The sequence below is a fragment of the Vipera berus genome (assembly GCF_964194415.1).
Source record: "Vipera berus genome assembly, chromosome: 2".
NCBI lineage: Eukaryota > Metazoa > Chordata > Lepidosauria > Squamata > Viperidae > Vipera > Vipera berus.
Genome location: NC_138203.1, coordinates 133,129,827 through 133,155,268, shown reverse-complemented (window position 1 = coordinate 133,155,268; position 25,442 = coordinate 133,129,827). Strand labels below are relative to the sequence as shown.

The window sequence follows — 25,442 nt, the reverse complement described above, 5'->3', positions numbered from 1 at the left end:
GGCTGTCAGGGCTAAGTGGAAGCGCCAGGATCAGCGCCAGCCTCCAGCTGGAGCTCGGCGCTGATCCTGGCACTTCTGCTGAGCCCAAAAGAAGCACTGATCAGCTGGAATGTTGCAGCATCTCCAGGGTCTTATGATTTACATTCAGATGCTTGGCAACTGATTCATATTTATGATGGTCACAGTGTCCCAGGGTCACATGAAGTGACCAAAACCTACTGCAACTACCCAGCGGGGGGGGGGGGGAAATAAAAACCAAACTCCCCCCCACCCTACCCCCGCTGCCAATCCTCAACAGAAATGCTCACAACGATGAAAACCTCAGACAGGAGGAAGAGCGCCGCTGGGCGGGCAGGCAAGTGTCTTGCTCGGCTGTGGCTTGGAGGGCACTTTTTTTCAGTGCCATTGTAACTTCGAACAGTCACTAAGTGAACTGTTGTAAGTCGAGGACTAGCTGTAGTTCATCACTTTTTTCCTTTTTTTTTTTTTTTGGTCATCAAGTTTTTGACACCTTGCTAGGAGACTGGTGATACTTGGATGTTGCCATATCCTAAAAGTGGTACAATGGGTGAAAAAGTTGAAAAGCCCTGATCAACCCCCTGCTCAGGCAGGAAACCCTGATAGTTTTTAATTGGCTGGCAATTCTGTGAAAAAAGTTTTGTGTTTAGTCAATACTTGTTAATTAGTTAACTGGATTCCCCCTCCCCTCCTTTTTGTTTTTTTGATTGCTCTGATACATAGAGTACCCTGACTGTTGATCACATTTAACATTTGACTCCAACTAATAACATTTTCTCCATGGTTTTTAAGAAACACGCTATATAAAATAGTTGGAGATACTTTGTAACAGTTTAGATTTTCTTAATATTTATATTGATCTTTCCACTTTAGCAAAAGGATTAATTACAATTTAAACGTAAGAAATAGAATAGTCTAAAAAACAGAACATCATAAAAACGCATGATACTAGTTTCAAACGTATATTAATTTTGTCCCAGCAAACTGTGAGTAGTAGATTTGTGGCTTTGTGGGCAGTGAACACAAGTACATAGTGGGGTAGAATCTGAAGAGGTTTGTTAAACTACGCAAAAGCAAAAGAGCAATAATTTTAACTGCAAAGGAGAAGATAGGTAGGAAACATTCACTGTCAAGACAACAAACCGGAAATATCAACTTTCATTAGATGGATGTGAACACACAGCAGAATGTCATGTTCTTTTAGATGTTGGAGACCCATCATTAATAAGAGTGAATGTTCCCCAGATCATACTGGCTGGTATACAGTAGTTTTCTGGGGAATATGGTCTATATTGCAGCTGATCCCTAAGAAAGGTTTCCAAACATGCATGGTATATTGCTGCAGTTAGTCATCTTTCTGCTTCAGCACACTCATTGTTTATATGTCTTGCCTAACAGCCAGCCAAAAGTTTCTGTGAGACAATATCAGGAAATCTTTCCAGCAACAGGTGGTTGAGATAACTTCCTCAGGCACACCACATTAGAAGATAAGAACACAGCTGGGAATGGGGAAGGACTGGAGAAGCTGAGAGACTTGCTTTAAAATCCAAGGCCTTATTAAGCAATGCTATGTACATCAATATATCAGAAAAGCCATTTTTTCCTGCAAGAAAACAGAGAGGAAAAGGAGCATGCCATTTGTTCCTCTTTGCCATTGTAATAGTCCTCTGCAGTGTGATTTAAAGCTTTTTGGCTTACCATGTTGTATGACTAGATCATCTAATTATCCCAAACACTGTTGGGCCTTCTGAAAGATATAGTTCACAGGTCTGCAACCTGCGGCTCCGGAGCGGCTCTTTTCAGCCATCTCCTGCGGCTCCCAGTCCTCTGACATGTGCAGTCCAAAAAAAAAAGTGGGACTAAAAAAGTTCAACCAATCAATTCAAATATGCAGGGTAGGTGCATATCTCGCCTTGGCTCCACTCTTCAGTCAAACCTGTTCTGCGCATGCGCGCATGCAAGCATCCATCTAATGCACACATTTTTTTGCGGCTCCCAGTTTTTCCTTTTGTGAGGGAACCGGTTCCGAGTGGCTCTTTCACTGTTTCAGGTTGCTGACCCCTGATATAGTTGAATATTCTTCTTTCAACAGCATTGAAAGCAGATGTAATAATACATCATCCTTTTTGTATATATTTTATTGATTTTTTTAACATAACAAATCATTCAGTAATTTGTAAACAGTATGTTGTCTGGGTAACATTTGTAAAACAATCTTTAACAATTAGGATTTAGGATTTATTAAATTTATATGCCACCCTTCTCCCTAAGGACTCAGGGCGGCTCACAACAATAAAAATTAAGAGACATAAAATACAAAAATGAAAAAAGAATTAAACAATGAATATAAGAAATATGGGACAATTTATGTTTAGAACTTGATCACGTGACCATGGTTGCATGAAAAATTGCCACGAGCCACTTTTTCACTGATGTTGTAACTTCAAATGATCACTAAAGGAATGGTTGTAAGTTAGGGACTACCTGTACACGCAACAGCAAAATAATGCCTTACAGCAAGTAAGACATAGAAAACTGGTGTATCTCACAGTCTGCTTGCTCTTCCCAGCTTATCTACTGGCTATGTTGATTTGAATGATATTCCTCTGGATACAGTTCCTTTTTATTTTTCAATCCTCTCTATTTCCTTTGAAAACTGTTTAGAAGGCTCCCATCTCCCATTTCTACTTATTGGCTGAATGTATATAAAACTTTCAGTGTTTAAAGCAGGGGTGTCAAACTCGTGACATGTCGTGACATATTGTGACTTTTTTTTTTGACATTGCCAGCAGTGGGGTGGGCTCGGTTTCGCTATGATGCATCCGGCCTGGGGGCCTGTAGTTTCACACCCCTGATTTAAAGTAATCCCCAAACCTATTGGACAACCCCAAAAACAATGTATTTGTCATTCTGACCCCTTTTTCTATTTCATTATGTTTGATGTTGGGGCTGGTGAGATTTCTTCCTATTCCCATAGACTTTCATTCATCCTTCTCCTCTGAAAGAAGATGCAGAATCCCCCCCTAAATCTATCTATCTATCTATCTATCTATCTATCTATCTATCTATCTATCTATCTATCTATCTATCTATCTATCTATATCTATCTATCTTTCTTGATTTAAAAGTTTTTGGTAGATTCACTCACGCAGTTCTTCCTCCATTCCTTTGAATTTGAGATTGCTTTGTTTTCAGTTGAAAGGGGACAAAAAAGTAAGCTGGTATAATATTGATATGCTTGTATTTTACAAATGTGATATTCTGTTCAAGATTTGGGGTGGCATAAGATATTTGGAACCGAGGCCTACAGAACAGGTAAGAGTTCTGGAGAGCAAATACTAAGCAAACCTGGATGGCCCAAGAGTGTTCATTTTAAAGACTGTCACTTTGATTTTTAAGTAGTAAGTGATAATATTCATGCTTTAGAGGTAAAAATGGAATAGTGTTGATTTAATTGTGCTAAAAGCTAGACAGGATAATGGCACTCCATTAAATCAGAACAGTAGCTTGGTTGATTAAAGCTGAGATTTCCATTAGTACTGTATGTATAAGAAGTGAATTGGTGATGCCTTGTAGTGTTTTAGTATTCTTCATGATAAAGACGGAAATGTGAGGGGGTTTTTTGTTCTTAAGCTTAAATGTAAGATTACTTGCTCTTCTCCCCCTTACTGAGAAATTTAACAGTCTGAGGTTTTCATTAATTCATCTTTGGTGGCAAAAATGAGGTTTTCTTGTTCTCTTCTCTCCCTCTCTTTCTCTTCCTGCGTGTGTGGTGTGCCTTTCTTTTTTAAAAAGAAAGCACAGATATATTTTGTGCTTATTCAGATAACAAAATAAAATTGTGTTGATTAATAAAGTAAGCTCCAGTGACAGCTCTGTATTTTTTTCTTGCAGTAGAGCCTGCAAACTACCTTGCAGACATGGCCTATCTCCCTGGAGACAAATAGAGATTATTATAAAATAAGAGACTGTTAAAAGTAGTTACCTTGTCTTCCAGGCCATCATCTCAGATGCTGAATTTCCTTTTGAATATCCAGTTGTCTGCATATTTTGAAGTGATCAGTATTGCTTAGATCTAGGAAAGGAAATTGTGGTCAAAAGTGACCCTATCTGGGATATATATTCAAGGAAGATATCCTTTGTTTTAGTGCAAATTGCTTGTAACAAATGCATTCTTCTGAGATTAGTAGTCCAATGTATAACAAGTTTAATAAAAGAATTCTGAGTATAAAAGATACATCTAGGGTAAGAACAGTTAAGTTGTATAATCCCACACATGACTAAAACATTTCTGTTCAGGTTTATCTGTAATTTGTCTGTAATGATATGCAAGAATTGCCAGTCTGCTTTGTACTCCCCCCTTGAGAGGGCATTTTGGAATATATGTGGTAGAGAGATGCAGTATTTTTAGGAATGACGCTGGGCTGAAAAAGAAATCACAAAACAAGGATTGTGGTAATTAGTGTTTCCTTCTATTGTCCTGTGTGAGTGCTTCCATGTTTTACAGGACACAATAATTGCTGAAAGTAAAATATCCAGCTAGTGATAAATAATAAACAGCAGAGATAGTAAATTAGAACTAGTTTGGAACCTCAAACTTTGGGATAGAAGGAGGTAGATAGGTTGATTAATGCTGGTATTTCCATTAGTACTGTATACCTTAGAAGTGAATCAGTGATGCCTTGCATCTTTTAGTATGCTTTGTGATAAAGATGAAAGAGTGCAGAGAAGAGCAACAAAGATGATTAGGGGACTGGAGGCTAAAACATATAAGGAACGGTTGGTTGCTGAAATTAGGTATGTCTGGTTTTCTAATGAAGAGAAGGACGAGGGGTGACATGATAGCAGTGTTCCAATATCTCAGGGGCTGCCACAAAGAAGAGGGAGCCAAGCTATTCTCCAAAGCACCTGAAGTCAGGACAAGAAGCAACGGATGGTAACCTAATTAAAGAGAGAAGCAACCTAGAACTAAGGAGAAATTTCCTGATAGTTAGAACAATTGAGCAGTGGAACAACCTGCCTCCAGAAGTTGTGAATGCTCCAACACAGGAAGTTTTTAAGAAAAGACTGGACAGCCATTTGTCTGAAATGGTATAGGGTTTCCTGTCTGAGCAGGGGGTTGGACTAGATGACCTCTAAGATCCCTTCCATCTCCTCCTCCTCCTCCTCCTCATTATTATTATTATTATTATTATTATTATTATTATTATTATTATTATTATTATTATTATTCGCACAGTCAGCCATATGTTCAGACTGGATTTGGCATTTTTTTCTACCTATCGAGTCCTTACCAAGGACCTGAGATAGGCAGATGTGGATGTTTGATGGTTTTATAGATATCGTCGCAGGATGGAAGCTGTTCTTAGTAAGGCCGCCTTTTGCAATTGACTAATGGCGAATTTGTCAATGCCAATGGTGTTCAGGTGGTGCTCCAGTTTTGGGATTGCACCCAAGACGCCTATTACTATTGGTACTACTACTACTACTACTACTACTACTACTTATTATTATTATTATTATTATTATTATTATTATTAATAAACAACTTTTCATAAAACATGAAACTCAGTCAACTGAACACTCAAATTAACTGGCACTAATGGTTGACACTGGCTGCTGCTAGCATCCTAGGTATCAACCAGGTATCTCCTTAAAATGTAAGATGTTCCGAGTAGCACAGTTTTTTGTAGCTTTGCTGGAGTTATTGCAGGAAGTTGCAATTTTTTTATGTGTTTTGTAAAGTTTTTGGACATAGTTCCCAGTGCCCCGATGACAATGGGTATCACTGTTACTCGTTTCATCCATAATCACGCAGTTTCGATGGCCAGATCGCGGTATTTCGTAATTTTTTTCAGTTCTTTTTCTTTGACTCTGGCATCTCCTGGTACAGCGATATCAATCAGTTGTACGATTCGGTTCTCTACAACTGTGATATCTGGCGTGTTGTGCTCCAAATGGCGATCTGTCTATATTCAGAATTCCCACAAGATCTTCACCCTCTCATTCTCGACAACTTTTTCCACTCTATGTTCCCACGACTTTTCGGACACAGGCAAGTCGTATTTTTTACACAATGCCCAGTGGATTAGTTTAGCAACTCGGTCATGTCTAGCTTTGTAATCAGTTTGCGCGATTTTGCTGCACTCACATATTAAATGTGAAACAGTTTCAGCTTTGTTGTTGCAAAGTTGGCAATTTGGATTGTCAGTAGATTTTTGTATCTTCGTTTTCATGGCATTAGTTTGTAGTGCTTGTTCTTGAGCAGCCAGTATTAAGCCTTCTGTTTCTTGATGGTTCCCATCTTAAGCCATGCCCATGTCAAGTTGATGATGATGATGATGATTTCCTGATTTTCTTCCATTTGATCCTGAAATGCAATGGATTTATACTGTTAGCAAAAGAGCTAATGTTTCATCTTGTTGAATAAGTATTTGTTTTAGAATGAATTGCTGCATTTCCAGAGAACAAATGAGCTTTTTTTCTTTTAAAGCACCGGGTGTTGGGTGACAACAGGATGTCGTGATTGCTGCAATCTGGCGGCAGCCGACTCTGTCATGATCGCAGCATCTGGTAGCTTTTAATTTGTTGACACAGATCCCTGTTCTCTATGGTGCTTGCACTCTTGCTGTCTCCTCTTTTGACTTCTCTGTGTTCTATTTTTAAACCCTGCTGGGTACTCTGTATTGTGGTATTTTTCTTCCTGAATTATTTATCATTGTTTGGAGCTGAATGGAGCAGCGTGATCTCCACCTCACCCTCACCCTCCACCTTCACCCCCCCCCAACCTTACTCGCTCATTAGAGCCCACAGGTCTGTCTTGAGCTCTTGACAGATTTGGTTCATGTCAAATTCTGCCAGCTTCAGGAAAGGGGAAAGAAGTGGATAGCCACTGCCTATGATAATGCACACGCCACGCCCTCTCCCCTCCCCCCCCCAATGAGTGTATGTGTTATAACCAGACTATTGTCTGATCAAAGGGAATATAGGCTGGCACTGAGAACTTACCTAATTTAGAATGGTCAAAGTGCAGATCAGTTTCTCTTGTTTTGGGGGAGAAGCGATTAAATGTAGCAGGAGAACAAAATATTACTGGATTATGAATCTGGTTCCAGTAACTAAAAGTGGGACGAATGACTCTGCCAGTGCTGGGTTGGTATGTAGATTTGTTTATCTAGAACAGAGGACAGTGACTTTCTTTGTAAGGGTGTTTATGTTAGTGTAACAATCTTCATTCTAGATGTCCCACATCAGCTTATTTAACAGGCAACACCTAGTTTCCTGCCCTGAGAAGAGACATGTTTCCTGTAGAACAGAGGTCCCCATCGTTTTGGGCACCAGGGACTGGTTCAGCGGAGAGAGGTTTTTCCATGGACCGGAGGGGGTGTAGTTTTGTGTGCTGCCTGAAACCCACAGATGGGGCTTTGCTTTTTTGTGTGGACTGGTTAGTAGCATGCTGCGTCCTGGTACTGGTCCATGGACCAGGGGTTGGGGACCCCTGCTGTAGAAGATTGTGGTATGTCTAGGGGCCACATCCAGCCTTGTCCTTCAAACTTTAGCACAGGATAACAAAAGCCAAGCAAAGGGTTTGCTTTACATCTGTTTATTACTGTGGCCCATCTTAGCAAATCTTGTTGACATATGTAATCTTTTCTCTATACGCTTCTGATACAGCTCTAAAGTTCCCTGTGAGGCTGGTTAAGTGTAGTGCCTGCTATATTTTCCATACAATCCTTGCTTGCCCCGATTCAAAAAATAAGATAGCTTGCTACAAAGTAAGGTGCCAGCCTCTGGGCCTCATACAGATGGCCACATAAATATATAGAAAGGTGGGTGACTGCCTACCGACCCACAACCAAATTTGTCATTTTGTGTTTAATCCTGCTCTTTTGCACTGAGCAAAGTTATTATTGGCAATGATAACAAGATTCTTCCCGAATATTTATTTACCTTTTAACTTACAGTCTGGGGGTTCCCGTTAGTCTTTTAGCCAAGTACTAACCAAGTCTGATCCTACTTAACTTTTCAAAATCAACCAAGGTTGGCTTGTTGTTGCTATTTTGCTGGATAGTACAACTAACCTTAAACAATAATTTATTTTCTTTAAAGCTCTGTCCTGGGCTTTGCTTTTAATTACGGCTATTTTTTTATTGTTTAAATAGAATTTATTACAAAGCAATATAATGGTTTAAATTAATTTTTGATTATATGATATCCTTTATATCTCAATGTGTAAATTAGCTTCCTGTTCTTCTCTTCCTTTCCTTCATTTGTTTGACAATTGCTTACAGGAAAAACCTTTGCTTCAGAATTTGCCATTAAGTATAACTTTGAATTTGACAGAAGGAAAATGCATTATGTTCAAAAGGAGCAATTATATTAGTTGCCCGTAGATTACATTAACTTAATTTTAATTAAATTTAGACCTGAGTCAAGTTTGAAGAATGCAGCTGTCTATTGTGCTGTGCCAAGCAAAGGCAGCCTCTGCCTCGTACAGTGGTAGCTTATACATCTTTGGTCTACTGTGTCAGTTTTCTAAATTGAAAGCCCCATCAGAGCAGAGGCAGCCTTTTTCCTTTTGGAAAGTGCCCTGTGTCGGAATGGTGACCTTATACGTGAAATTAAACTCTCTTCTTCACTGGAGACATTCTGTTTAGTGAGATGCAATTTAAACATTAGTCTGAGATATCTTTTTCTCTAATGATAGCCCATTCCCCCTTTTAACGATGGTCCATTCCCCTTCATTACCTAAGCGTTTCTCAGTACTGCTTAAGGCTTCAGAATTCTTTCCCCTCTTCCACAGAAATATTTCTTCCAAGGTTTGAAGAAGCTTGGAACGGGAAAATTGTGTTACAGACTTGCCACCTATTGCCACCTGTTCATTCTACTTGTATTGTTTGCACCCTGTCCGCAGCTATGCTTTGTCTATTAAAAAAAAAGCCAAATGTAGTTCTTCATTTCAGAGTGCTGGTAATTCTCCTGAGTATATAAGTGTTTCATAATAATCTGCACATAATTAGTTTCTTTGCCGAATTTGGATTTGCAGGCAGCACGTCAGCTTCTAGATCATTTGTGCTAGTTGCATTGCTCCTTAATTCTGAACAGTTTATTCTCATCTCATGAGTTCAGAGAAAGTGTTAGATCTTGCTAGACACGATTTCACATTTTATTAAATCCACATTGCATCGTTGGGTTAGTGAGGCGTGAGTAAAGTGGTCAGGTTTAGGTGATTTTTCACCTTCCAACCAAAGAGATGGAAAATCTTCTAGCTCGTCTCAGTAGGCATTTAGTTTGGCTAATGTTGCCAGCATTTAGTCGGATCCAATTGTCTTGTGAAAAGAGGGATTTCTGCTGTAATGCTGGCCACATCATTGGTTAAGGAGTACAAGTTTCCTTTCGGAAACAGATTTTCAAGGCCATGTAGCTGCAAAGAGACCAAACTTAATTTTGACCTAATGAATCAAAATTCAGCTTTTGATCCAAAAGCATTGGTCTGAAACATAAAAAGAGAGCACGTTGAAACAAGTACAAGTTTATCATACATGAGCTTTACAGAACAATGCTTCATGGTTAAGAATGAGTCATACACAAACTCCTCTGTCTGTCTGTCTCTCTCTCTCTCTCTCTCTCTGCTGCATTTCCAGAATTTCCTTTTGAGGTTGCTCAGATTTTGACTTTTGCTACACACCAAAGTCTCTGCTTCAGAGAGATGACGGCTTGTAATATCTGGGAGAATACCTCCCTGAACTGGGGAACTCCTTCCTGAAAGCCTTCCAATAGAGGACTAGATTATATCATGGTTTGTGGTACTTTGGATTGTTCCTGGGCCAGTGCCAGCCAGAGGACTGATGAAACTAGGCTGTCCCCTCCTTTGGCTGGAAGAATGTCCCATTGGCACTGAGCAGGTTGATTTGGCTTCTAGCACACTTGATCGATTTTTGTTATTGTTGTTTAAGAGAAAGCTTACCGGGCAACCATGAGATGGGTGGGAGAGGAAGAAAAATGAAATAGGCAAGCCAAAGAGCTGATTTGCCCTATTGTAAGTTGAATGACACAAATGACAGGATTTTGCATTTTAAAATAAAAATTTGTCTCATAATTATGCTCTGAACAGAAAGCCCACAACAAGTCCTCCCTCCTGCTTTTTATTTTGGCATTATGTACCTGATTCATCCTCTACTGAATATCCCAAATCTAGGGCACAAGTTGTTGCTTGTCAGCTCCTAAACTAGCAAAGTGTTGGGGGTTTTTTGCCTGTGACCTAATTTCTGAAGCCTTGTTTTATATATTTGCCAATGACGGCTGCACATCTTCTAAGGAGACCCCAAATTTCATTCCCAACCAGCTGTATAAATGTGGACTTTTATGTTTTCAGTAATTCATAATAAGAACCATGTAAGTAGCCAGCAGTGTTTCTTATAAACTCTTTTAGAAGCTCAAAAATGTCTAAACTTTCTGGCATTTTTTTTCAGTGTCCCATAAATATACAGTCATGGCCGAACTTGTTGGCACCCCAGAAATTTTTCCACAAAATCAAGTATTTCTCACAGAAAGGTATTGCAGGAACACATGTTTTGCTATACACAGGTTTATTCCCTTTCTGTGTATTGGAACACAACAAAAAAAGCAAAGCTTCTTACACCTCTCACCCGGAATTTTGGACCACTCTTCCTTGGCAAACTGCTCCAGGTCTCTCTTATTGGAAGGGCGCCTTTTCCCAACAGCAATTTTAAGATCTCTCCACAGGTGTTCAATGGGATTCAGATCTGGACTCATTGCTGGCCACTTCAGAACTCTCCAGCGCTTTCTTGCCATCCATTTCTGGGTGCTTTTTGACGTATGTTTGGGGTCATTGTCCTGCTGGAAGACCCAAGATCTTGGACGCAAACCTAGCTTTCTGACACTGGGCTCTACAGTGCGACCCAAAATCCTTTGGTAATCCTCAGATTCATGATGCCTTGCACACATTCAAGGCACCAAGTGCCAGAGGCAGCAAAACAACCCCAAAACATCATTGAACCTCCACCATATTTCACTGTAGGTACTGTGTTCTTTTCTTTGTAGGCCTCATTTCGTTTTCGGTAAACAGTAGAATGATGTGCTTTACCAAAAAGTTCTATCTTGGTCTCATCTGTCCACAAGACGTTTTCCCAGAAGGATTTTGGCTTATTCAAGTACATTTTGGCAAACTGTAATCTTGCTTTTTTATGTCTCTGTGTCAGCAGTGGGGTCCTCCTGGGTCTCCTGCCATAGCGTTTCATTTCATTTAAATGTCGACGGATAGTTCGCGCTGACACTGATGCTCCCTGAGCCTGCAGGACAGCTTGCATTTCTTTGGAACTTGTTTGGGGCTGCTTATCCACCATCCGGACTATCCTGCGTTGGAACCTTTCATCAATTTTTCTCTTCTGTCCACGACCAGGGAGATTCACTACAGTGCCATGGGTTGCAAACTTCTTGATAATGTTGTGCACTGTGGACAAAGGCAAATCTAGATCTCTGGAGATGGACTTGTAACCTTGAGATTGTTGATATTTGTCCACAATTTTGGTTCTCATGTCCTCACACAGTTCTCTTCTCCTCTTTCTATTGTCCATGCTTAGTGTGGCACACACAGACACACAATGCAAAGACTAAGTGAACTTCTCTCCTTTTTATCTGCTTTCAGGTGTGATTTTTATATTGCCCACACCTGTTACTTGCCCCAGGTGAGTTTAAAGGAGCATCACATGCTTGAAACAATCTTGTTTACCCACAATTTTGAAAGGGTGCCAATAATTTTGTCCGGCCCATTTTTGGAGTTTTGTTTGACATTATGTCAAATTTGCTTTTTTTCCTCCCTTTTTTGTTGTGTTACAATACACACAAAGGGAATAAACCTGTGTATAGCAAAACATGTGTTCCTGCAATACTTTATGTGAGAAATACTTCATTTTGTGGAAAAATTTCTGGGGTGCCAACAATTTCGGCCATGACTGTATAATTTCCTTTTGTTTTCCATGTATTTTACCCTGATATGTTCCTGCTGTTTATTAATTCACTAATTAAATTATAGAAATAGTAGAAATCTTGGCATGCTGTACTTTTAGAGACTCCTTAGCTGAAAATGACAGGGACTGAACCCAAGACGTTTTATACAGTAAGTAATTTCTTTTGTCATTGAGCTCTAGCCTCTCTTAACAGGACAACAAAGTTGGAAGGGACATTGGAGGTCTTCTAGACCAACCCCTGCTCAGGCAGAAAACCCTATACCATTTCAGACAAATGCCTGTCCAATATCTTCTTAAAAATTTCCAGTGTTGGAGCACCCACCATAAATGGAAAAGAAAAGTGATATTCCTGATACGCTTAAGACTGTCAAGCAGACTGGATCTTGTTTTTGTTTGTTGTGCTGAGCTCTGACACGCTATCAGAATTTGTACCAGTATTTGTTGACTCACCACCGTAGTAGCTAAATTCACATATAATGTTAAGCTACAAATCATATTTTATAACACACAATGGGTGAATCACACAACACAGCAAATTAAACTGTCATAACGCACATTATAAGATAACACAAATTAGTCGAACTGAGCTTAAGCTCAAGACTAAAATGTTGGCTGTGCTGGGCCAGGTCAACTGTCCTTAAAACTGTCCTTCCTCTTTCTGTGTTTCTTGATGCCTTGCAGTTTTGTCAGTTTAGATCAGGCCTTCTGGCTTCTTATTGTGATTCTGTCTCTCCCCCCCCCCCCCCCCAGTTTAGAGGAAATAGAAGATTAAGCTACCGGTAATTTAGGAGTTCTTACTTTTCTTAACCAGTGGCCTTAAAATATGAGAGCATATAGTAAGGTTATTTTTTATCCCACTTCATCTGTTAAAACACTCTCCTCCCACGCTGCTAGATACCCAAAACAGCAAATATACCAAGACTGAAACAAAACAAAAACTGGTTATCTCACTTGCTACATCCTAAAACAGGATTTATTTTAAATAGCTGGAGGAAAAACAGGGTAAAGGGGGCATGGGCTCAAGTGTTAGAATATAACTGTCATTGGGGAAATGCTAGGCTGCTTTTTTCCCCCTGATCCTCTTCATTTATAGTGGGGTGTAAGAAAAGCCACCTCTGCTGGACACTTTGAAGAAAAGTTGTGTGTCAGAATCAAAAGACAGCAACGGTAGTCTGATGTGGAATAACAAATCCTCATATCTTGTTACTGCTTTGGAATTTATGTGGAAAAAACAATACTTTTACCTAAGAATAAGTAGCCTCTATAGAATTGAGAGGAGGCATTAACAGAGAAAATAGGTTTCTACACACACACACACACACACACACACACACACACACACACTTACTGTGTCAGGGGTTTGCTTGACAAAAGCTTTTGGCACCATGCAAACCTGCATGCTGTTCCCTTTCCTGATGACACAGACCTCTTCGTTATAAATCTAAAGCACGAATGACCCAATTTCCACTGCATGCACCTGCTGGGCCTAAATTAATTGTTCCATATGACAGCCATGGCCCAGCCAGGTAATATATGAGGAATAGTCTAAACCTCTCATTGCCATTCAGGGAATGACTTGCATTTCTTCGCCCTGGAGTTCTTGCTGGGGATAAATTTGACCATTAAAAGAAATCCTTAAGTGCACAGTCGTTCTTTAAACAAAGACTGAAAATAAACATTGCACGGGCTGCAGATTAGGATTGTAAAATCTCTCTTGGCCCCTATATTAAAATGCTCAGGCAATTTAGAGAGAGGGGGAGAACTAAAAAATGACTGGATGTGTTGTGCTAAAATCTTAAGGGGAAGGCAGCACCCCATGACAGAAGAAATGCACGTGGTTTGCAATGATACTAAAAAAGGGAGGCGGTCAAAAATATTTAATTTAATTTAATAATAATTTAATTTGTATACCGCCCTTCTCCCGAAGGACTCAGGGCAGTGAACAGGGCAATACATAATAAAAAACAGGATACAAAAATTAAAAAGTGATTAAACAACTATGCCCGTAGTAATTAATACATATTAAAAATTAAAACTAATTCTAAAAAAACCAACCCCATCCCGTCAGACCAGGCCAGCTTGTTCAAAAAAGAAGGTTTTGAGATCGCGCCGGAAGGAGCGAAGGTCGGGGGCCATCCGGAGCTCGACCGGTAAGCGGTTCCATAGGTCTGGCGCGCCCACAGAGAACGCTCTCCCCCTGGGGGCCACCAATCGGCATTCTTTGATCGGAGGCACCCTGAGGAGGCCCTCTCTGTGGGAGCGCACTGGACGGAGGGAAGTTGACGCCGGCCGCAGGTGTTGCCGTAGGTAATCCGGACCCATGCCATGAAGGGCTTTGTAAGTCATCACTAACACCTTGAACCTCACCCGGAGAGCAACCGGTAGCCAATGCAGCTCGGGGAGCAAAGGTGTAACATGGGAGTATCGGGAAACCCCCAAGACAACTCGCGCGGCTGCATTCTGCACCAGTTGAAGTCTCCGGGTGGACCTCAAGGGCAGCCCCATGTAGAGAGCATTACAGTAGTCTAGACGAGAAGTCACGAGCGCATGAGTGACTGTACGCAAGGCATCCCGGTCTAGATAGGGCCGCAACTGGCGCACCAGGCGAACCTGGGCAAAGGCCCCCCCTAGTCACAGCTCCAATATGCTCTTCCAAAGAGAGCTGTGAATCTAGAAGGACCCCCAAGTTGCGAGCCCTATCTACGGGGGGTAATAGCTCACCCCCCATGGCCAGAGATGGAATAATCGGAATTTCCCGGGATGCCGGCATGAACAGCCACTCAGTCTTGTCAGGGTTAAGTCGAAGCCTGTTCCTCCCCATCCAGACCTGGACCGCCTCCAGGCAGCGGGACATCACGTCGAGGGCATCACTGGGGTGGTTTGGGGTCGAAATAAAAAGCTGGGTATCATCAGCATATTGATGATACCCAACTCCAAAACCACGAATGATCTCACCCAGCGGCTTCATATAGATGTTGAACAGGAGAGGCGAGAGAACCGATCCCTGAGGAACTCCATAAATGAGAGGTCTCAAGGTCGATCTCTGTCCCCCTGCCAACACCGACTGCGAACGTCCCAGAAGGTAAGAGGAGAACCACTGGAGAACTGTGCCTCCCACTCCTAACCCCCTGAGACGTTGCAGCAGGATACCATGGTCGATGGTATCAAAAGCCGCTGAGAGGTCTAAAAGGACTAGGACAGAGGAGCAACCTCTGTCCCGAGCCCGCCAGAGATCATTCACCAATGCGACCAATGCCGTCTCTGTGCTGTACCCGGGCCTGAAACCCGATTGGTACGGGTCAAGATAATCAGCTTCATCCAAGAACAAAGGGAGCTGCTGCGCCACCACGCTCTCAACAACCTTCGCCAGAAAGCGAAGGTTGGAGACCAGACGATAGTTGTTTAAAATTGCTGGGTCCAAGGCAGGCTTCTTGAGGAGGGGTCTCACCACCGCCTCCTTCAAGGCGGCGGGAAAACTACCCTGACTCAAAGAGGCAGTAATCACTGCCTGGAGCCAGCCTCGTGTCCCATCCCGGGCCGCATAAGTCAGCCAGGAGGGGCACGGGTCCAATAAACATGTGGTGGAGCTCAGCTTCCCCATGATCTTGTCCACTTCTTCAGGAGTCACAGGGTCGAACTCTTCCCAGATTAAATCGACAAGGCTGCCCGTATCCTCATCGTCAGACTCTGCCCAGTCGGAGTCCAAACCGGTCCAGATCCGAGCAATTTTGTCCGACAGAAATCGACTAAACTCCTCGGCTCGACCCTGCAAGGGTTCCTCCCTCACCTCCTGATTAAGGAGAGAGCGAGTTACCCTAAACAGGGCGGCCGGGCGATTATCTGCGGACGCGATGAGGGTGGCAAAGTGGTTAGACCTTGCCACCCTCATCGTCGCGAGATAAGTTCTCGTAAACGACCTTAGTCATAACCGGTCGGATTCGCATCGGCTGGATCTCCAACAGCTCTCTAGGCCCCGTCTCTGACGCTTCATCTCGCGGAGCTCCATGGAGAACCATGGGGCCCATTGGGATCTGCGTCGGGTCAAGGGCCGCATGGGTACAACTTGGTCGAGTGCCTCTGTGGCTGCCCTTTCCCAGGCTTCCACTAGGGCATCGACCGAGCTGTGAGCAAAGGAGGCAGGTGGGGGCCCAAGCGCCGTTTGGAACTGCTCAGGGTCCATAAGGCGCCTAGGACGGAACCATCTTATTGACTCAGCAACCCCACGACAGGGAGTGGCAAAACGGAAGAAATATTATTGCTGTGCTCTGAAGAACAATCTGCGTGTGAAGTTTTGAAACAATTCCTGGACTTATTTCTTTCCTTCTCAAAGCACATTGTGTTACCCTTTTGATATAGCCAAAGATAGATGAATTTCATCTGATACTATGACTCAGTGTGTAGGACAGGTTGATAAATAGACATTTTCCTGGTTCCCTGTGATGAGTAAGAGTAACAACCTCTGGGCAAACAGGAAAGGAAATTTATTGAAAATAGCATTTTTGTTTCCTTTGAGGGTTCTAAATGGCATATATGTTATGCAGCCTCATAACTTTTGTGTGGTAATGGCAGTTCGCTTTTGTAACCCAATATAGTCATCATGCGGTAAACTCCTTTCCCGAGTCAGGAGTGTCCAAAAGGAAAGATTCAGAATTTATTTCTCTCCTTTTACTGATCTTTGGCTTTGGTCTCAGAGTCTTCTTTTCTTGCTCTTGCTTAATGTGCCATTACTCTTGTCACAGTTTTCAACTGGATGTATTGATATAGGAGCCAGGAGGGGGTGTGTCTACTTTCTGTTCTGAGGTTGCCTTTTTTGTTGGTATAAATGTGTGCTAAATTGTCTAGGATGAGACCTGTGTCTGGCATTACATCTTGATTTTCTTATATTGGATTAATTAATTTGATCCTTTCAGCCAGTTAATACTGGCCTGCAATTCAGTTTGCTACAAAGATTTTACAGGGCAGCTTCATTGCACTGCAACCTTATAATTTGTCATATACTTGTTTATATTTCTGCAAATTTTTCAGAATGCTATCCTTTCTTGAGTCCTTCTTTAAACTGCTGTGTAGCCCACACACCTAATGACATGTCACAGTAGCCTGATTAGAAACATATTTTTGAAAATCATGCAAAATTGTTATTTATCTGTAACAGTCCCTGTAGTACTTAGTGAATAGGTAGATTCTAGCTTCAGAGATGTTCTGTCTTCAGTTCTATCATACATGTAAGCAACCCCCTAAGTTCCATTAATTAGAAGAATTCACTAATTCTTAATTAGAATTAAGTGCAGTGTAGAGGCTTTAATTTAACTCCCGTAATGTATCTGATCAGAATTGTTGCAGTTTCAGAATAACCGTATTAATCGGGTTAAAGCTTTTTCTGTGTCACCGCTACCATTCAGAATTGCTGGGGGAGTGAAAGAAGCTTTTCCTTTACCCCCCTCTTCTCCAAGTGTTCTTGAAATATAAAATAAATTGTAAATGAAAATAAATTGTTGACTTGGCCTTTCTTAACACTAGCCTCGCTTTCTTGCTTAGCTCCTCAAGAGAGCCATCTAGAAACCAATGCATGGCCAGTTGCTGAATTTTACAAAAGTTACGTTTTTAGAAAGTAAATAAGAAAAGAGAACATGTAAAATGGAAGGAATTTGGCCTTAATAGGACAGGCATTGGGTGGATCACGAGGGGAGCTTTTTGATGCAAACTCAGAAAAATGTATAAAGATGAGAGCAGAGGTTATTTTTCTATAGCTGAGACAAAAACGAAAACAACAATAAAGGTTTTAATTTGATGGAGACTATCCTGGGTTTTGTATGGAGAAACCGTCTTCAAATTTGAGTTTTCCTGATGTTCAGGGTCAAAGAATGGACTAAATTGAACCATACCTCAGTTTTATCACCACCGTAAGCATTTTTAATATTTACATCACATTTTGTACCTGCAATTGAACCAAAAATCTGGCACCTCATTTTTCAAAGCTGGGATCTAGAACTTGAGAATACTACCATATTGTAGAATGTTCTTGGATGAATTCTGCCATTTGAATAACATTTATGATTGTAATATGTATAAAGGTAAAGGTTCCACACATGCGTGCTAGTCATTTCCAACTCTAGGGGCCAGTGCTCATCTCCGTTTCAAAGCCAAAGAGCCAGCGCTTGTTCGAGGACGTCTCCGTGGTCATGTGGCCGGCATGACTAGACGCCAAAGGCGCACGGAACGCTGTTACCTTTCCACCGTAGTGGTCCCTATTTTTCTACTTGCATTTTTACGTGCTTTCGAACTGCTAGGTTGGCAGAAGCTAGGACGAGTAACAGGCGCTCACTCTGTTACGCGGCACTCGGGATTCGACCCGCCAAACTGCCGACCTTCTGATCGACAAGCTCAGCGTCCTAACCCACTGAGCCACCACGTCCCTTGTAATATGTAGCAGCTTACAATTCTTCCCACCTATCCATTATATTTTTTTAAGGATTACATGGAATTAACAAAAGAAGGTGTGAATTGGTTCAGCTGGTGGCTTTTCTTGCTTTACTAGATCTGAGAGCCATGGAGCTGTGTACATACATTTTATGGGCAGAGAGACCAGTTCCATTGTAAACTTTATTGTTGAGAGAGGAATTCATACATGCTCAGGTGGCTGGTTAAAGTTGCTCTAATACAGCTTTTAATGTGTAATGAAACATTATTATGCATTAATGTTGTGGGAGCCTTTGTTTCTGACGAAACCCCATTCATATTAGAAAAGAACAGCTTTTCTGAAAAATGGAGCAGCTAAAGCTATAGATTTTAGTTGCTTCTTGGAAATGCTGACTTTTTGATTTAAAGTCCCTAAGGCGCCTTGTACATCCTGAATTTCAGGACTCGCAAGAGGTTATAGAATAATGTCACCTACTTTTTTAAGGCGCTCACCTTTGTCTTGAGTTAAAAGGGCAAAACATTTCCCCCCTTAATCAAGGGATAAGCTGTGCCACATCCATGTATGTGACAGAAAAATAAAAAAAGAATCCCTTGTGAAGATGTGGATGACTACATTTGTTTGGCATGTAGTTTTGGCTCAATATTTTTCTAAATAATATTCAAAGTAACAAAATAAATATGCCTATGCTAAAATGTTATTATCCTGCATTTATATTTTAGTTCATAGTAATGCATTAAAATCACATATAGTTTTCTTCCTGTAGCATTTAGAAGTACTTGTCAGCTGTGATTTTTCCTTCCCCCTTTCCATTTCTGGGAATAAGTACTTCAGTCCAAATGACCCTTTTGAGCAATTTTCTCTCTCTTAGCTTTCAGCCATCAGGGAGAGCTATTCCATGTCATGTTGTCAATCTGCAGAGGCAGATTGTGGAAATGCCAGATTCTTGGGCAACTAAAAATTATAGAAGCATGCTAAATTTGTCCAGGTCAGACTGGTTTTAATTGTGTACTGGAGGGCATTTTAAGTTAGGGTTAATTGAGGTTTAATTCATCTAGATTGGTGGGGGGGGGGGTTGGTTTTAATCTTGGCAACGTTTAAGATGCATAAACTTTAATTTCCACAAATCTGGGAGCTTGAGGTCCACACATCTTAAAATTATGAAGTTTGAGAAACACAATAGATTTATATCCATTCGTCCTTTGGAAAGCAACCGACTTTATATTTCAAAAGAAGGCTTACAAGATTTTGTTTTGCTTTAAGGAAAGTTGGTCTACCGTACCCGGTTTGAGAAACCATAGATATTTTTAAGGAATCACAACACAGTTTCAAAAACGTTGCTATAGAGGAAAGAGTGTCTGTAAGAAGGAAGTTTCAGGTGTTTTGCGGTAAAGTGTGTACATATGTGCACACTCAGAAAGGAATGCTGAAATACTGGGGATACTTAAAATTCTGAATTATAAAAGTGTTTCATTTCAAGTAAGTTTGAAGTAATTTACTTTCCGCAAAACATTGGCCTTTTAAAGAACATAATTAAGATTTTTGATGAATCATTGTGTTGAATGTATATAATTGTCTTATTCTGCGCACAAGGAGAGTGATAGCAGGAAAAAACATACTTAGTAGGATAAGATTACTGCCTCAGTAGTTGTCATACAAATACTCGGTTAGACTAGATTGGTTAAAAATAAACATAAGTAAACTTTCCAATAAATAAATAAAGGCCACTAAATAAAAGAGTTGGAAGTTGATTTCATATTCTTATTTGTTAATGTGATATTGAGAAGAAAAATAAATGTTAAAGGACTTAATGTGTTCTTATAAAATGAAACTGGAATCTTATCAAACTGTGAATAACTTTTTGGATTTATTGTGCATAAATATTGATTTATTTTGATAATCCCTTAGACATAATAATAATAATAACAACAACAACAACAACAACAACAACAAGAAGTAGTAGTTGGAAGGGACCTTGGAGGTCAAATGTGTCCACTCTTTTTACCTAGAAATTGGTTTTTTAATTGACCTAGTGGAAAGATTAATCAATATAGCTCTATGAGGACAAGATTTAATCTCTTGTTAAAAACTTTGTATATTTTTCCTTTTCCTTTATTTTAGTATAGTCTCCTCCCCCCCCCCCCCGGCCCAAAACTCGGCTTTCCTTTCTACTATATATGGAGCACTGAAAACTTTCTCAACTCCTGAAATAAGCAGTTGCTTTTGAAAAACGGGCCTGCGGTTCCAAACCCAGTTTTCAGATTTTATGCAGAATTCCTATTTATGTTTGGATAGCAGGTAATGTGGTGCATCTCTGAAGGATTTGATTCAATTTGTTTGACTAGATCAAAGGTAGGCAACCTTGGCTCTTTTATGACTTGTGGTCTTCAACTTCCAAAATGGCTGGCTCAGGAATTCTGGGATTTGAAGTCCACGAGTCATAAAAGAGCCAAGGTTGCCTACCCATGGACTAGATTGACCCTTTCAGGGATTCTGATCACATGTTTTCAAAGGTATAAGATTTTTCTTTTGTTTAACTAAGAGATTTTTGTCTTGGTTTTGATTCAGGCACATCCATAAAGTATATTTCACAGCAATGAAAGTGTGATGTCATCAATTATAGCCAATCAAAGAAACTTTGAATATTTTTAAATGCATAGGGTTTTTAATCTTTTGCCTCTGCTAAAACAGAGCAGTATTCAAGCATTAACATCCAGATGTCTGTAGTGTCAGACTATAACAGGCTCCCTCCCAAGGAGAAATGATCCTTTGCACTTAGCGTCAGAATTTTGGTACCATAGCTGAAAAAAAGAGCCGTATCTCCATTCCCCAAAAGAGATAGAGGAGGAGCTGAAAGCAGAAATCCATAGAAGGTTCTAAGTTTGCAGGCACGTTCTTTTGAAAAGAGGCAGATCATGAGACACCTGGATTCCACACTTTTTAAAAACTGAATTCTATTTTATATAGAGAGAACTATTTTGTTTTTCATTTAAAGAAAACAACCACCATGCAGTCTCAACAAGCTTTCTGCTTGCTAATTTTTATTTCACTTGTTTGTCTTTGAAACGTACCTCAGTTTACACAGTCACTTACTATATTATATTGAGAGTTAGAACATACTTAGGGCCCCAAAGTCACATTTGCAAAATAGCAATTTCCTTCTTCCCTCTCTCCCCAACATTAGTAGCAATTACTTCTACATTTCAGATACATCTGCCTAGTAGGGAAAACCTCACCAATTTTAGCCTTATGATTAAAAATCATATCAGTATTCTGTATTGTGAGCCAGCAAAAGTCAGGTATATATCTTGTGTCTGCTTTTGATTAATGTGGTACAGTTGGGACATAGGGTAATTTATTTGGAAAATGCTTCCATTTAAGCCTCACTCCATGCAGCTTAACAAGGAAGGAGCAATAATTGGAACCATTTTATGTCATCCACTTTCTAAGTATATTCTAAGTACAGGTAATCTTCAACTATTTGTTTAGCCACCATGCTAAGTTGTAGTGGCACTGGAAAAACGTATTTATATACCAGTCCTTGCACTCACAATTGTTGCAGCATTCCTACAGTCATGTAATCAAAACTTGGGTACTTGGCAACTGGCATGTATTTACAGTATTTGCAGCATCCCAGGGTCACTTGTAATTCCTGGCTAGTAAAATCAATGGGGGAAACTGGATTCATTTAATGATGGTGTGATTCACTTAACAACTGCAGTGATTCTCTTGGGAACTGTAGGAAAAGCAACCCACCTTGCTTACCAGTGGATATTCTGATCCCAGTTGTAGTCATAAGTCGAGGACTACTCGTACTGTATATGCAAACTTTTGAACCACTGTCCAGCTGCCTGGTATATTTGTTGAAACATTGAAGTCTCTCATATACGGAACTGTTGGTGCAATTTTAAAATGCTAGAATGTATGAGACCAATTTAGCTATACTTATTGCAGCCAATTTGTTTTGGTCCAGCTCTTTATATGTCCATTCTCTCTCTCCTGAATAGATACTGATACATCTTTAATTTCTTTGGCTTACCACGTCTTATTCTTTTGGTGTACTTCGCATGATGTTTTTTGCTGCTACAGGGAATAGCAATATGGGCATGTATATATGCATCATGAAGATGGACAGTGTGGACTGAGGGAATATTTGCAAGACAGTGAAGTGTGTTATAGAGTAGAAACTTGGCATGAAGCGTTTATATTCATGTACACCTGTCTTTTCCAACCTAGCCATCTTATAGATCAGGGGTCTTCAAACTTGGCCCTTTTATGACTTGTGGACTTCAATTACCAGAATTCCTCAGCCAGCGTGCCATGTTATAGATTGTAGACCATCTCTGGAACTCTCAACCGTGACCCGGCTGGCTGGGGATTTCTAGGAGCATATAAGTCCACACATGGAAGTTACCGAGCTTGGGAAGAATAATGTAAACAAAATAAAAGATGGCTCAAATTTACATACAAATCCTTATGGAATTGAATTATGTGATTGAAAATTCAGCAGCACCAAGAACTTTTCTCTTTCTGAGGAAGCACATTGCAACTTCTACTGGAGAAACAGCCCTCCTTTAGTTTGATTGTTCTTCTACAGTTGATGTTCTTAGGGCAAAAAAGAGGGTGCTGTGTCTTTAAAGTGCTTATCCTGAGCCTTGCAGAGGCGATTCTGCATAAGTCTTTGAATGAGAGAGAGAGGGTGTGTGTGGAAGTTACCATTGACAGAGCTTTCTGTGCCATCTCTTCCAGCAGCTGAGATTTGCTTCCTTCTGAATGGCTTGTCAGGAGTAATTAGATGCTGTAGCAAGTGGCGAGGAGCCTTCATTTTTTCACTGGGGGCTGAAAAGGCAGGCACGGCAGTGACGCGGAAGGGGGCGGGTGAGTGGGGAGGGGGGAATTCCAAGAACCATGAGCCCCTGGCATGATTTCTCCGATCCCTGATCCTGGCAATGAGATCCCTGTTGAGAAGGGGAAATAGATGACCTACTTGGAGTTGCAGTTTCCATCAAGGGTGAGTTTATTTTTAGAATGAAGTCACTAATGATTTTGGAATGGTGTGTGTGTGTGTGTGTGTGTGTGTGTTGGGAGCTCATAGAAGAGAAATCTTGTGCGGATTGCAACAAACCAGTCCTTGTAAATCTTATTGTGCAGCTATCTGGCTATCATGATACGTCAGCGATGGGGGTTCCTGCTCTTCAGTGAGGATTTTGTGAATGGTTTGTCTTCTGAATGAAGAATATCAGATTCCGTGACTTCTCCGTCCACACAGCCCCTTCTTCAGACTTGCAGGGGCTGGGTGACTTCCATGTCACCACTTTTGCTGACCTATTGCTGTGCTTTCACCTAGAGGGAAGAAGGGAATCTCTAACCCCCCCCCCAAAAAAAAAATAAACACACTCTTTTCTTTTGTATAATGAAGAAACTCCCTGCTGGAATCTGATGAGGAAATTTTGTGCACATTTTCATTCTTCCTTTGGTTTTGAGGATGAGGTGAGCATCTCTCTCTCTCTCTTTTTAAAAAAAACATTCTGAATTTCTGCACTTTGAATATGTACATTGTACATATTTTTGCAATAGACGTTTGTTCAGATTCAAAGGCAATGGCTGTTAAATTGGAGCGATTTCTGTCAGCCAAATTTGCATGTCATTGATCACAGTAGGATGAAATGGATGCATTTTTGGCTTTCTTCCCTGTGTGTCATGATGGTCTTATTATTTATTGTTTTAGAGTGAACTGGGTTGCCTAGGAAGGATTTCCTCAGAACTTTTCTGGCTGTGTTTACTTAGGTGTTTAATTGGAAGTTAAATCCTCAAACTATTTTTGTCCAAAACGGTCTGCTAAAACTGTACCTTTTTATCATCAAAAAAGATGATAGAAATGCTGAAGAAGCATTACCGGGGTCCAAAGAAGGTTAACTTAAGAGCTAGTGGTGTCAATAATGCAGAGCTGCTTTGGTTGGATGGTTTTGTCAAAGGTGAATGGAAATAACTTTTTGCAAGTGGATGTTCTCTTCAGATTTGTTCTTATTTCTCTGGATTTCCAAAATTCTGGGAAGGAAAGAATGGGAGGAAGCTGAATTACTGTTGCTGTACTTAACACTTCTCTCCATTCCAAGACTCATTCCCATTAAAAGGTCCCTTGAGTGCATTTGGTTAACTCAGCTAAGAACTGTCTCTGCCTTCATTTTGTCTTTGTCCCTTTCAAATGGAAACTCTGCCTTGGATGTTTTAGAAGTGAACACACCCAGCACATTCAAAGTAAGCTTGTACTGTCCTTTTTTTTTTTTTGAGTGTGGATGGGCACCTCTGCAACCTGTTTTTCTAAAAGCTGGCATGTATGTTATAACCTTAGAAACTTTCTTTGCCGTTCAGCACAAGCTTAGCTTGGTTGTGTATTTTTCCCCCTTCCGCATTTGGTATTTTGTTCATTTCTTGTTTTAATTGCTAAGTACTTGGCATATTCAGTGGACAGCAAGGGTTAATGAAAAGCTGGATTGGATTTCACGTGGCTGCTGTGAAATTATATAACCCTCAAACTCATTTTGTTTTGTGCAGCATCTCGTTCTTGGGTGGGAAAGAGTTAAGAGCTATTTTTATGAGTGGGCATATTTTCCCCCCCCAATTCCGGAAAGAAGCAGCTGGTTCAGTATTCACCAGCGGATAATAACCCCAGAATGTTCCCCCTCCCACTGTTGTTATTTGAAAGAATAAGGGAATTGGGCAAAGAGAACGGGTGCCAGGAAGCGGAGGTGTTGTTTCTGCAGGAATGGGTTAAAAGGAATTCCAGTGCAGTGTCGCACATCTTGACATTACAGAGGAGGTGGGTAATTTTCATGCTAAATTTTCAGGAAATCCCCATGGTGGATGGCCCTCTTAATCGTTGCCAAGAGACTATTTTGACGTCACTGATGGCAGTTCCCATCTGCATCTTAATAGCTTTGAAGAAAAGAGAAATGCCAGCTGATATAAAAACTGGTACGTGCTGGGTAAGGGGATCATCTTTCCTTAATCTCCATCTT

The 25,442-nt window shown here is 40.7% G+C and overlaps 1 protein-coding gene across 16 annotated transcripts in view; it reads left to right on the top strand.

Annotated features, from left to right (window-relative positions):
- The window catches only part of R3HDM2 (R3H domain containing 2), a 183,738-nt gene that overhangs the window by 53,660 nt on the left and 104,636 nt on the right, over window positions 1-25,442 (top strand). The window contains exon 1 of one of the 16 annotated variants that reach the window (XM_081318287.1): window positions 23,885-23,913. The exons of 14 other annotated variants lie outside the window; for them this stretch is intronic. The gene's annotated coding sequence lies outside the window, so the exon portion shown is untranslated. Of the gene's footprint in view, window positions 1-23,884; window positions 23,914-25,309; window positions 25,399-25,442 lie in introns of those variants that run through there. One more of the 16 variants, XM_081318288.1, reaches the window with a different exon arrangement.